Consider the following 13,839-nt stretch of genomic DNA (forward strand, 5'->3'; position numbering starts at 1 on the left):
TGAATTTGAATGTGATGACGGCGGGAAAAACACGCCCAAAATAAGTATAAAAGAAAAAATATTTGATGCGTATAACAGTAAAATAACAAACAAATGTGTTTTACACACAGGTAAAAACATACATAGTAAGGGAGTCAAAACCTTATGGCGGAGAAGGGGTGGAGGTGGGTTATGAATTTCGACCATATTGGATGCCACGTTAGTCTAGAAGGATCCAAAGGGCCACAATGGCCAACACTGAATTTGATTTGTCAAAAGAGCCCATGTGACCCCACACAGAGGTTATACACAAGTAATTAAATATAAGGCTTGAACCAATTTAATGTTCAACAACTAAGAAATCGTACAATGACATAAAATCTTTTATGTGTGCATAAAATATTATTTATGTATTGTCCTCGGTGGTAATGAAAAGGTCATAGACCGGACGGACTCGTATGACTTGAAGAAAAGAACAAACACAATATTGTTGATTGAAAACGGGCATTTATTATAAAATGCCATAAAAAAAGATAAAAATAGAAAAGATTCTTTCCAGAAAGGCATAATGGGTGGTAAAACACGCCACAAAGGGGACCGGAACGGGAACCCCGCCGGCGTATTCCATTTCGTACAACGGTAATTTTATATCAGACAATGTCCAAACTTACTGTGTTGTTTTTGCGCTTTAAAGTGATTGATAAATGTCCCATAAGCAATGTTTAATATGATTAATATCACTTTTATACGCAATAACATGTGGGATTGAGGTAACCACCCGGCGTCAGAAAGCGCGTAAAACTTCACCGAATTCCCATTTTTAAAATGCTATTTCGTGTCAAATACACGGGTAGGGGGGAATGTTTCGGTAATAATTTTGTTAATAACACGGGTAAATATCGGTGAAGTGTTACTTTATTGCAAATACCACCATTACACGTAATAACGGGTTCGATATCGGTAAGCGCGCAAGCGTTTGAGAGCGTGTTTAATGTACCGATTTATCCGTTATAAATAGCTGATGTTCTCTTTAATCGTATATTTTTTGCATTTGCAGAATAACTAAATGGCATCAACCCCTTTACAAGTGTAATATGGTGTTAAACAAGTCCATAAAATCATCCGGAATATCGCGCAAATCTATATGCAGTCTATAGGCAAAGAAGCCATTTTGGTGTTAGCTTGTCTAGGTTTTCTTCCCGCTGAGCCACGTGATTAAGTGGGCGGAGCGATCACTGATAAGGCGTCATGTCAAGTGACAGTCATTCCGAAATGCTACGGAGGACTACGGAAATTTACGGCGTATAACGGAAATTGTATGTTATAGGAGAAGTTGCGCCCCTTTGTAAGATATATGCTACTGAACCGAAATTAACCGCGTGTTTGTAGACGTAACTTTTTTTTGGTTAATGACTAACCGTAATTTGTGTACAGTAATTAACCTTCAATAACCAAAGAAATTCTATGGATATATTTCAATATATGCTACTAATGCATGTATGCAGAGCTCCAGATAAGACGATTAAAGTCGTAAAAAAATGATTTAAATTAAGTAAAAATGTAGACTTAAATTCTGTGCGTACGGTTACACATTGGAAAAATAAAATAAGAATTCAAAATGTGTGATCATGCGTAAAACTCAATATCAATGCATATAATGTAAACATTTTATCAATGAGTTCCCACTCGTCTAGGCCCTCATTACAATTATGAAATCAACAGCACTTTAACGTTATTATGAATAACAGACCATCTTTAAAACAGTCGAAAAGCCGAACGTTTTCCATTATCTGGTCCTTTTATCGCAAAAAGTCTGCTGTAACCCGGCAATTGTCATGAGCTCTTCTTAGACTATAAACCTAAATGCGGATGTGCCAAAAATTATGCTTACCTGAAAAAAGGAATTAATAATAGATTTTAAGGCTGGATTTATTTATAGAGTGTAAACCAAGATTGTGCTGAAAAAGTTATCTGGAACTCTGCATGTATGTTGAGAGGAAATCCATTACATAATTTCAAATTTACTAGAGTACTTTTATATTGCACCACATAAAATGCTATAAAACTATAATATTGAAGTGCACATATAAACTTTATTATAGATGGGTAGGTATTTCGTGTCAATCTCTTTCACATATGAAAGAGCTGTTTGTCACGCTGCTTTAAGTACATATAGATGCATGACACAATTTAGATCAAGCAAAATAAAACACTAGGTATTTGCCAAGAGTCAAATATATACGAGCAGTAAGAGCGTAATCGTGCGCAGCGAGACTTACTCATGTAGAATTGAAACTCTTATTGCTTTCTTTCGAAATAATTTCATGTGTCTGATCTAATATGCAATATGCCCGACATTTTTTCATACAGATTGGATATAAATATTATAGAACTTAACAAAAAATACATTAAGCCCTGTTCTCCCGGCACACGCGCTGGACACACAGGTGGTTAGCGTGTGGCTATGATAATAATTAGTGAGAACATCTTTTTGAATGATAAATAATCATATTATAACGAAAAATCAACTTTTCTATTAAAAAAATTCACTATCGTTTTATATATAACAAGGTATTCAACTCGAAATCATCCGAAAACGGGGTGCATCGTTTTGAGCAGCCATTACTAAATTAATTTTGCAGCGATTTTCATGAACCCGGTCTTATTCAACGCAGAAATGAATTTCCTTTTAGGAAATGAAATTGCGTTGAATAAGACCAAGATCGTGAAAATCGCTGCAAAATTGATGAAGTAATGGCTGTTTAAAACGATGCATCCCGTTTTCGGATGATTTCGAGTTGGATACCTTGTTATACATGTATATATATTTGACAGTGAATTTTTTTTTTAAGAAAAGTTGATTTTTCGTTATAATATGATTACTTATCATTCCACAAGATGTTTTCACTAATTATTATCATAGCCACACGCTAACCACCTGTGGCTGGACATACACCTTTAAAAACGCTATACAAATTCAAGTACTTATGCACTTAATTGATTGTAAACAATGACGGTTGAAATCCGTGCGTGGGAATTTTCTGGTAACCAAGAGCGATGTCAACGTTCATGACAGACCTGTTTATATGACATTTATTTATTATTTTTTTCCAACTTGATTGAAAATTATGTTTTATGATATTTAAATACATGTAGTAGAAGTAGTTGTTTTCTCAACGAGGAGTACAATGGTTGTACAGTACTAGACACGAGTACTTGTAACTTTCAGGTTTCTCTTCATACCACAGACATTATATAGTCATAAAATGATAAATATGTGTTTATAGAAATTGTAATTATAGCATGGTAAACAGACTAGAGAAATCTGAAAGTTTCACGCACAGGTCTGTGGCAATGTGGGATTGGGCTACTTTAGATTACGTCTGCTGTAATAATTTGGACTAGGGAAGGGCCACACTTCCAACACATCAGCCCCGTTATGTCCTGAATAAAATACATGTATAATTTCTTGAGTGCCAATTGTATCTTACAAATATCAAAAACATTCACGGCAGTCAATTGATTTTGTAGGCCTTCTGGTCTTCATGGCAATAATAAACGTATTTAGTTTAATGGAGATTATATAACAAAGGGAACTAATTCAGCTTATTCAGTTTACTAGTCCAAATGATTCGGATGTTTTCGCTTTTTTCCGAAAAGTAATTTATTCAACATACGGAAAATAAACGCGCGCCACCTGTTGTCATAGTTTAGTAACTTGCATTCTGCTTAGTTGCATTCTGCTTACTGCCTGTTGCTAACTGCCGTTGTTAATGACGCTTAGTGGCAAAACCGATTATGACTGGTTTCAGGAGTAATGAACACACAAACATTGGATAGTCACCAAGCATGTTGCAAAAATCTTCGAGTATAAACGATAGAGAACAAGCATGTTGGAACTGTCATGAAGCATGTTAGAATAAACATCACGCATAATGTAAATATTCATCATGAATGATGTAATGTTGCAGCAATCATCAAGTATAAACGAATAGACAATAAGTATGTTGGAATTGTCATAAAGCAAATTAGAATAAGCATCAGTCATAATGTAAATATTCACCACGAATGATGTAATTTTTACCTAAATACCCTTCCATAGACATGTGTTGTTACTAAAATAGACATAGAGATTTGAGCATTGGGAGTGACCTAATCATACTGTGCTTTGGCAGTATTACGGAATACCGTTAGTGCAATCGTTGTTACACATTAAAATCCAGAGGGCGAGAACGCGAGAACGCGATAGTACGATGGCGACAATGTGACAATACGATGATGACAGGGTGACAATACGATGGCTACAATGCGATAGTACGATGGCGACAATGCGAGAACGCGATAGTACGACGACGACAATCAGACAGTGCGATGACGACAGTGCGACAATACGATGGCGACAGTGAGATAGTACAATGGCGACAATGCGACAGTTCGATAGTGCGATAATACGATAACAACAGTGCGAAAATACGATGACGACAGTGCGACAATACGATGGCGACAGCCGACAGTGCGATAGTACGATGGTGCCAATGCGATAACGCGATAGTATGATGGCGGCAATTTGAAAATGCGATGGCGACAGTGCGACAATACGATGGCGACGATGCGATAGAACGATGGCGACATTGCGATGATACTACGGCGACAGTACGATATGACTATCGCATTGTCGCCACCGTACTATCGCACTGCCGCCATTGTATTGTCGCAATGTCGCATTCTCGTCATCGTACTAGTGCGTTTTCGCAATCTTACGAACGCATTGTCGCCATCGTATTGTCGCACTGTCGTCATCGTACTTTCGCGTTCTCGCATTCTCGCCCTCTGGATTTTAATGAGTAACCACAGTGGCCCTAACGGTATTTTGTACAGTAAAGTGCGTAAAATCTGGTTTGGAATAACAATTTATATGCCGAAAACAGATGTTGAAAACCCGACTTTGTTTTATAAGTAGTAGTCTAAATATACAATGAGTTTTCCGAGCTTTAAATAAACATATTAAAATAAAATTCATGTTCGTATCGGTTGAAGTTCTTGCTAATAGTAGAAGCAAAGAACACAATAAAACGCTGATTGGGCTTACTAATTTGAGGCAAGAAAAAACACATCGCGCTTTTATATATAACATATAACGCGCATCCGCAAAGTTCGAGCGCCAGTCTCGGTGCAGTCGTTTCCGGTGAACGTTTCGCACAGGAGCTACCGAGTTCGGATATGAGACCACGAATCACGGCTTGACTTTATATATCAGCGTAGAACCTGACCAGACTGCGCGGTTGGACAAGCTAGGATAAACCAACTTTGGCCGCATATGACATAAGACCCATTTTCGCATGACGCGGGTCATCTGACCTTTATAATGTGTATATAGCTTTGAATGAAATTTGCACATAGTTTTTTGCATGGACTTATTGTTATGTTTATGTGTTGCACGCTTTCAATAGCAGAGGACATATATAAGATCAATAATACTACGGAGTTCATTTTCTGTTGCAAAATGAAATGTAATAAAGATTGTTACTCAGCGGTGTGTACGGTATGACAGCGATGTCTGTCTGCGATGCATTTATACTGGTTCTAAGCTGGCATACTCACCAATTTGATTCAACCATCTGCTCGAACAAGAAATGATAAGTTCTACTAGCATAAACCTGAAATTGTAACTTATTTTAAAAATATTCATGTTATTTATATTATTCAATTTATTATTCATAATTATAATTATTATTTCCTTTATTGTTGTTTTTCGCATTAAAGCGAGATTATACGATTTTTTATATGTGTTGAATTGTAATATATTGATTCAAATATGTTATAATAACACACAATATGCAAGAAAAATTATACATTTAAGAAGAATATCATAAAATGCAGCAAATACAAATTAGCACCCCGAGCCGATTGTGACGAAGATAATTCGTACATATTTACAATAACCGATGCATTCGTCTTTTTATTAAGTGTTCGTGTGTCGTATGAATCGATATCGCTGCAGGAATTTCAAATGAACCGTTAAACTAAATTAAGATTCACATCGTACATGCATGATATACATGCTGGCGAATTCTGCTGTACAGCCTTTTTCGATTTCAGAATTAAATATCTGGCTTATTCAGCATTTTTCGACACATGTTCTTCTTAACTTTTATTTTAGTTTATATTGAAATATATGTATAATAAGTTCTTTACACATTTTATATTAATTAATAAATATCTAACAATATCGTATATACCCGCTTTAAGAAACTTATTCGGCTTACGAAACTGAAAAATCCCATTGGCAAAAAAATCCCATGGAAAAAAAAATTGCATGGAAAAAAAATAACCCATGGGATTTTTTATTTTTTTCAAACACCACTAAACGCATTAAAATATCGAAGGTTGTTCATCATTTCACAAAATATGATGTTTCTGGAAGTTTCATGAATAAATCTCTCAAAATAAGATTTTCTCCCATTTCAAAAGGAGATTTTTTTATCACTAAATATTTATATATATAATTTGCATAAGACCAATATACAGTCCTTAAATAACGTAAAAATAATTGCAAACGCAAATAAAACACTTTTTTAAAATGTTCAAAATCCCATGGGAGAAAAAAACATGGGAAAACCGAAAATCCCATGGGTAAATGCAAAAATCCCATGGGTCCCCAAACTTTGCTTATAAATTTCATAGTGAAGAAAACGCATTTTTTGAGTGAGTGAAAATAACCAATTATTAATCAAAGATAAGACTTTTATCGCATACTATGTCTCAAAGTAGCGAATCTTTAAGAAAAAGGGTACTTAAGTTTGCGAAATTTCGGTTTCGCAAAGTTTTTCCGGTGGCCGTTATAAATGATACGCGCAACACACAGCACATGCCAATTTGTCATTGACTTTGGTACAAAATTAACCTTCGACCTGTCAGAGTGACCATTATTATTGAGGTCGAGTTTTACACGCAATAAAACATCTCATGATAACACTTGAAGTAAGTTGTTTAAAAATCGCATGGTTAATGGCGAAATTGAATTACGGACAATCTTCGACGTACTAAAGCACGCGCTCAAGCCCATACACTCGAAAAAAAAACGCATCCATAGCCACGACAAGCATTCATGCTTAGTCTCATCTCATACTTCTCTATAATAAGTCATTACAAGTCAATTTCAGCGAAGGTTTCCCACTTTCTTTTAAATGATTGGTTTACTTTGTATGTTCCCTCGAATTGTTTAGTTCAATATTTACCCATTTTTTAATTGTTCTTTTATCTGATTGTTGTTTTATCTAATTAGTCCACAGTCACTGTTCCCCTGAAGTTATCGTTTGTGTTAATGTCAGCCATCGTGATGCCCTTATCTTTCAACTGTGTGGTTAGTCTGGTACAATCGATTCTGAAATAAAGACAATATAATAAGAGATTCCAGTGAAACATAATGTTTTCTCGACATAAGAAATAAGGAAAAAAATGCGGATGTACGAATTTCAACGGTATCTTGAATACTCTTATTTTTCTCCGTCTAAATAATTTAATTGTAATGGAACGTACTTATACATATATTGCTACTACATATTTATATATTTGCGTATGTCAGCGACATGCCTTGATTGACGAAATAATCATAATTGCGAGTACGCAGCATCTATGACATCAAAACTGATCGTGTATTTCAATTATATCAAATTGATAATGTATGCATGAATCCAGTATTTTCTTCAATTTGAAATAGGTTTAGTTAACCAGACAGAAAAATGAGTTTCTTTACGCACGCCATGAAATGGTTTGTACCCTTCATCTAATTGTTACTTTTGTTTCAATGTAGAGTATTGTCCACATCCACACGTGCGATGAAGTAATTTACTATAAACCCAATTATGCTTTAGTAGTATTTAAATATTGAATATTATCTCAAACATTTAGCATTTTTAACTTAATATTTGTTCTTGTTATATGTACCTGTGCTACACATACTTATATCGTTGCATGCACAATACAGTTAATACATACTCTGTCATTACGTCGTATGATCTCCGAGGCTCTATGCCGTTATATACAATGGCGCCATCACTGTTAATGGTAAACAGCAATTTCCTTTGAAAGGCTAGTTTAAGCATTCTGCACATGTTTATTCCGTTGTGCGAGTAAGGGAGACGCACTTTCCTAGTTAAAGCCTTATATAGAAGAAACAATAACAATAACTGTATGCGCGCATAAGTTTATAAACTTGACTAAAAAGTTTTGCTTTTTGTGATTTGTCGAATGTTTGTTTCACTCGTGTCGTTACAAAAAATCATTGCATTCATGACTTGTTATTATAGTGTGTTTCTATAACTACAATTCAATTGGATCATTTGCCACGAGAAACATGTACACTCTTTGTTGTAAGCAACCTTCAAAACTTCAAAAACGTGTTTGATCACTCCGGGAAACAAAATTGATTATTTTTTCTTAATTAAACCAAGTATATGCCTTCTTGTTTTAAGTTGTTCGCTTGCACAATGCTTGGTCATAGTAATTATATATTTTCACGAATCACATAAAAGTAGACATTATAATATATATTCTAAAACGGCACGCATAAACTCACGTTTACACTTAGAGACTTTACTAAATCAACGCTTTTCAAACTTAAATATCTCAGTGATGAAATAAGATTTTAATTTAAAATTGTACATGTAATAATTTGCCTATATTTCGTGCAAGATAACGATAAAATCATTCATTCGTAACATTCGGGCGCTTTTGCACGAGTGGTAGGTGTGGTTTCATCTTTTTGCACGTGAAAATGGTAAAACGCTCTATGATTCTACTTTTATTTCAAGTTCTACATTTAAGGTGGATTAAAACACCAGAAAAACATAATATTAATTTTAAAATCAATATTTCTCGTATCAAATTTCCGCAGCGCAACAGCGCAATCGGCACATCACAGGATATTTTCCCCACTTGCTGAGGCATCCGATCGTCACGGATGAATGATTAAATCGTTTGCATGCACATACTGTAATCGAATGATCGCATCTACAACTTTACATTAAAATAGTTACTAAAAACTGAAAAGTTTAAGTTTGAAAAATGCTGCGTTAAAAAAAAACACTTGGTGTAGTACAACGCTATATTATTTCAATTTAATTTTTATTTCATGATTCTCGGTTGGTTTTTACCAAGAAAACATAACATTCATTATACAAATACTATGGCTCCTATGAATATTCATGAGCACAATGTTGCAAGCCGGTCGGTCTTTAAGACATGTACGATAATGCGTTTTACTTGTCACATTATTATTTTACGATGTACGATTTTGAGAATTTTACTTGTTCAGCGATTGATTTAATTTGTTATTTTTGATATTTTGCAGTTGATCAATTTCAATTAAATTTACATGAAGTATTTGATATGTGTTGAATTAGTCTGAGTCTAAATTTTAACAAAATCCGTTCTAAAATAAGGGAGCTATATCGATTTGAATACGTGATACATCAGAAAAGTCTCCAAGTTTACAAAGAAAATCAGCTTATGTTCATTATGTTATAATTGTGAGCATTCCAAGCTCGCGCTAAGACAAAAACAGTTGAGTCGATACATGTGCCATTTGTGTGATAATAACTTGTTTCAGAAATAAGCGTCGCGCGCCGAAATACTAGCAAACTCTTTCGCGCCTGGGGTGGTATTCCATAAACATCTTAAGTCATTTCTTAGATAATTTCACTTAAGGTCAAAATTACAATGTTTTGTATTTCTTTACTAAAAAAGGAAACACCTTTTTTTATATTCCTTAAATAACATTGACATAATGATGTTATTTTCATGTAAATCTTGTTGCCAAACTATTGAAATATGAAATGAAACACTTAAGACAGTTTCCCAATTTATGGATAAGAATAAAATTAAACTTAAGATTCTTCTGGAATACGACCCCTGGTTTATTTCTAACACAATCTTTATAAGCATCACAAAATAAATAATTGAAAATTATGAACACACAATTTGTAAATTTTATTCCTCAATTTCCTCTTTGGAAATCAGGAAGTTCGCCTTTAACACGTCCACCTTTTGGGGCATGTCAAAAATGAAATGTACGTACACTGCAACGTAGTTGTGTTAACGCGACTTATACATACCGATTGCTGTCCATTTAAAAACTCGTACTTTATGCTAACAGGGGGTGCGAGCAAACTACCAATTTTCCAAAATTGTTATGGCGCTTCAACCGTCATCTTGCCAGGATGTTGATTACCTAAAATAAACTTCTACATATTTTACATTTCTTTCAAAATGAGATTTACTTGTACCAAATTTATATAATGATTGCACTGCATTTTTAACTTATATCGACAACATCTCAATATTTAAATAACTAATTTTGTAACAAAGCCATTAAAGGGACTTTTTAAAGATATTGGCATGTATTGAAGTTTGTCATTAAAAGCTTTATAATGATACACGCACACATAGGATCTAAAAAAACTCCAGTAAAAATAAGAATAAGATTAAAGATATAAAACAGTAACCCTCAACTGGGCTCGAACCAATGACCTCTGAAGTAAAAGTCTAACGCGTGGAAGACTCGGCTATCTGTGCTCATAGAGAATTGCTGTATTTTATACTTAATATAAGCAATCCTTGTCGTGTAACATAATATAACGACAACAACAGAACTCTCCAAATTATTCAATCGATTCGTGTTGCAGCGCTTTATAATAAAACACAGGTTTTTAAATAGTCATAAGATGCATATAATGGAAAGTTTAGAGCATGGTTAATTTTCAGTATTTCCGTTTCCTCAGAAATATCATAACCAGAACGAAAATCTGCGAATCTGAAACAATTCTTTTATTTTTTTTTCAATTTTCCTAAACGTGAAAAGGTCCTTTTACAAGGTCTCAGCCCTAACCCGTGGGTTTCATGAATGCTGGACAACATGGGTTAATTTTAATCGATTGATCAATTCTGTTTGTAAATAAAATGTTACCGGACGCAAAATTCTTCTGTTGTGTTATTTTCCGCGCACAGCTTTCATCTGCATGTTCAGGAGTCCCCTAAAATATATAACTTTTGGACAGAAACTACATGCATGGATTTCAAAATCGCTGAAAAGAAAAAAAAGATGTTTTACATTTGTTTCCATTTATGTTCTGCGATGAATTTTTCATTAACACATAAGTTTTTTAAAACATGGACCGTTCGAATAATAGTTACCTGAAGTTATTGGATACCGTGTTGTCCGTCCTTCCGTTATGTAATTCTGTTCATCGATAAGTCATGTGTGTACTGTTTGAATTGTGTAATTTATGAAGTCATGGGGCCTAAAAATGGATTTGTATTAAAGCTTATACATCAAGTGGTTGGAGTTGAAGGCAGGGATTTGATCCAGCTAAGCTGCTTCCAGTCAAATCTTTGCGCATACGTTGTGCGTTGAATGTCGGTAAATTAGTTGCCTTATATAAACAAATAGAGGGTCGTAACAGGAGGTTCAGAACTTGCTGGTGATATTTCCGATGTTTCAATGTTGTTGTATAACAAGGTTGCAGCCTGAACCGTTTTGTCCTGTGACAGATGAACACTTACCGTTAATGAAGCATGTGTATCGTCAACTATTTCTTCGCTTCCATCACAAACCTCCTGAAGTGTTCCGATTTCAAGAATTGTTTTCTGAAGAATATTTTCCAATGTTGGGTGTTCTTTAAATGTGAATTTTGTAATATGGTTTTTGAAGTTTGACTTCTTAATAGCGGTTCTTATTTCATCAATTTCAATGGCAAGTTTTTTAGAATATACAAACAAATGCCGTTCTTGTTTTTACTTCGATAACTCCTCAATTTTTTGTCCACGCATTTGAATTTGAAGAGAAACGTCTTTGCAGATTTTTGTAAGTTCAACCAGACTGTTCATATTTTCTTTGTGTTTCCTCTCTGTGGATTGTTCTGCTTCGAACTGTAACTGGTTAAGCCTTAAATCAATTTTCTTTCGAAAATCTTTAATTGCGTCAATAGATGAGTCTCTACACTCGTCATTTAGTTTAACATTTCTGTCTACACGGACCTGAAGGTCTTTTATTTCGCCTTCGATTTCGTTCAAAGAGACCAGAAGGGCATTCGCCTTTTGTTCATCAAACTTTGTTATGTGTAGATCAACGATTTCATCTTTACAAGTCATGTGGTCAGCCAGTATACATCGACCACATATGGTTGCGTCATGCCTTCCACAATAAAACGACTGAGGGTCTGTTTCGTGCTTTTGGCATTTTTGTTCATGTATGTCTTTTTCTATGGGTACCGATAAGCATGTCTCGTTGTCTGAGTTATCCAACGGAACCACAATATGACTAGTAAATAAATGTATCTTAGTATGATTTGACAAGCAACTTACACCAAGCGAAATATTACAGTTTTCACAGAATCCAAATACGGGTTCTTTAAAGCAAAACCCACATACATCCGATGCCAAAGCCATTCTGAGGTGTATTTTCCTGAAAAATATATATTATGCATTGTCTTGACTAAACACGGTTGTTTTAACGACATAGACACTACATGTAACTTTTACGTAGATTTCGTGCGATTTCAGATTTTGAACAACTATTGTTTCTAACAACCATCTTACCGACCATCCTGGATGAAAACATCTCAATTAAATAACATTCGTATCGAATATATTAAGCAAAGTAGTTGTCCATGATAGTTTATAATACCGTAAACAAAATCCCAAATAATAAAACAACGTGTTTTGTATTCACACCATGTGTTTTATTGTCATAGTGAATTTTGTTCCGAAAACAAAAATGAGAACTTGAATTGTGTCAAAACGTAATTGACGATAAGTATGATGTTAATGTGATATACTTTGTTGTATTATTATTGTGTTTTAAACACACATTTTTCATACCCTACCTTCACACATATAAACTAGGATCTAAATCGAAATGCTTGATTTTTAACAGCTAAACATCTGATTATTTTCAATGCCATAGCAGTACACTCAGTTCGTCGTAAATGAATAGGATATTAAAATTATTAGATACATTTAATATGATTGTACATTGTTCTGTCTATATGCTTCTTTAAATTAAATCGTTTAACTTCAATAAAAGCATTGGTATTTTTCCTTGTGCAGTATCGTGTCGTTACCAAAGTTGAAATCCCCAAGCACAGAATAGCAGGCAATAGTTTGACTTCTTAATCAGACACAATCGCGTACTATCTGCCTTTGTCAACATATGTGACAATATGAATAAGGTCAAAATAGAAGTCATAATCCGCCTTATTACTGTATAATTGACCACATTCTTCCTTTGGTATAAACATACTACTTTTTGTAGTTTATATTGGTGTACAGGCTTCAAAGTAACTTGAAGACTTAAAAGCGAACGATTATATTTGTAGTTTTTAACATGTTCACACATGCATATTTCTACTTTCGATTTCAAAATTGACAGTCGAGAAGTTCACCGTTTCGTAGCTTTAATAGGCTTTACTACTATTAAACAATAACACTTTCACATATACATACCTTATCTATTATTCCAATAACATAATTTATGTTATAAAGAAAATGTGACGCGATTATGTGTAATTATGCAACACTGAGTCTAAATTGACACGAATCGAACTAGAAGAGATGGGCGATTGAAAATGAATTTTAAGACTACATATACACCGTTTTTATTTCCACAGTGTGTAACATGTACATACATTGCATACTTCTACTTTCGATTTCATAATTGACAGTTTAGCAGTTCACCGCTTCGTTTCTGCTTTAACGTACTTTACTTCAATTAAACAATCACATTTGTACAAATACATACCTTATATTTTATCCATATAACAATATGCTATAAAGTAAAGGTGACGCGATTATGTGTAATTA

The 13,839-nt window shown here is 34.3% G+C and overlaps 2 protein-coding genes and 2 long non-coding RNA genes across 6 annotated transcripts in view; 1 reads left to right on the top strand and 3 right to left on the bottom strand.

Annotated features, from left to right (window-relative positions):
- LOC127851067 (N-acylglucosamine 2-epimerase-like) overlaps nt 1–13,839 on the top strand; it is a 113,585-nt gene that overhangs the window by 88,991 nt on the left and 10,755 nt on the right. The gene's annotated exons all lie outside the window — the stretch shown is intronic.
- LOC127849911 (uncharacterized) overlaps nt 1–13,839 on the bottom strand; it is a 91,809-nt gene that overhangs the window by 47,384 nt on the left and 30,586 nt on the right. The gene's annotated exons all lie outside the window — the stretch shown is intronic.
- LOC127851077 (uncharacterized) lies at nt 7,091–10,163 on the bottom strand. 2 transcript variants are annotated; one of them, XR_008035649.1, is made up of 2 exons: nt 10,095–10,163; nt 7,091–7,363 (listed from the first exon to the last, which is right to left on the bottom strand). It is a non-coding gene; the product is annotated as an uncharacterized LOC127851077 (long non-coding RNA). The 2 variants fall into 2 exon arrangements; XR_008035648.1 differs by lacking the exon at nt 10,095–10,163 and adding an exon at nt 7,978–8,138.
- Nucleotides 10,964–13,591, bottom strand: LOC127851081 (uncharacterized). The gene is made up of 3 exons (XR_008035653.1): nt 13,483–13,591; nt 12,343–12,442; nt 10,964–11,012 (listed from the first exon to the last, which is right to left on the bottom strand). It is a non-coding gene; the product is annotated as an uncharacterized LOC127851081 (long non-coding RNA).

The sequence above is a fragment of the Dreissena polymorpha genome, chromosome 11 (assembly GCF_020536995.1).
Source record: "Dreissena polymorpha isolate Duluth1 chromosome 11, UMN_Dpol_1.0, whole genome shotgun sequence".
Taxonomy (NCBI): Eukaryota; Metazoa; Mollusca; class Bivalvia; order Myida; family Dreissenidae; genus Dreissena; species Dreissena polymorpha.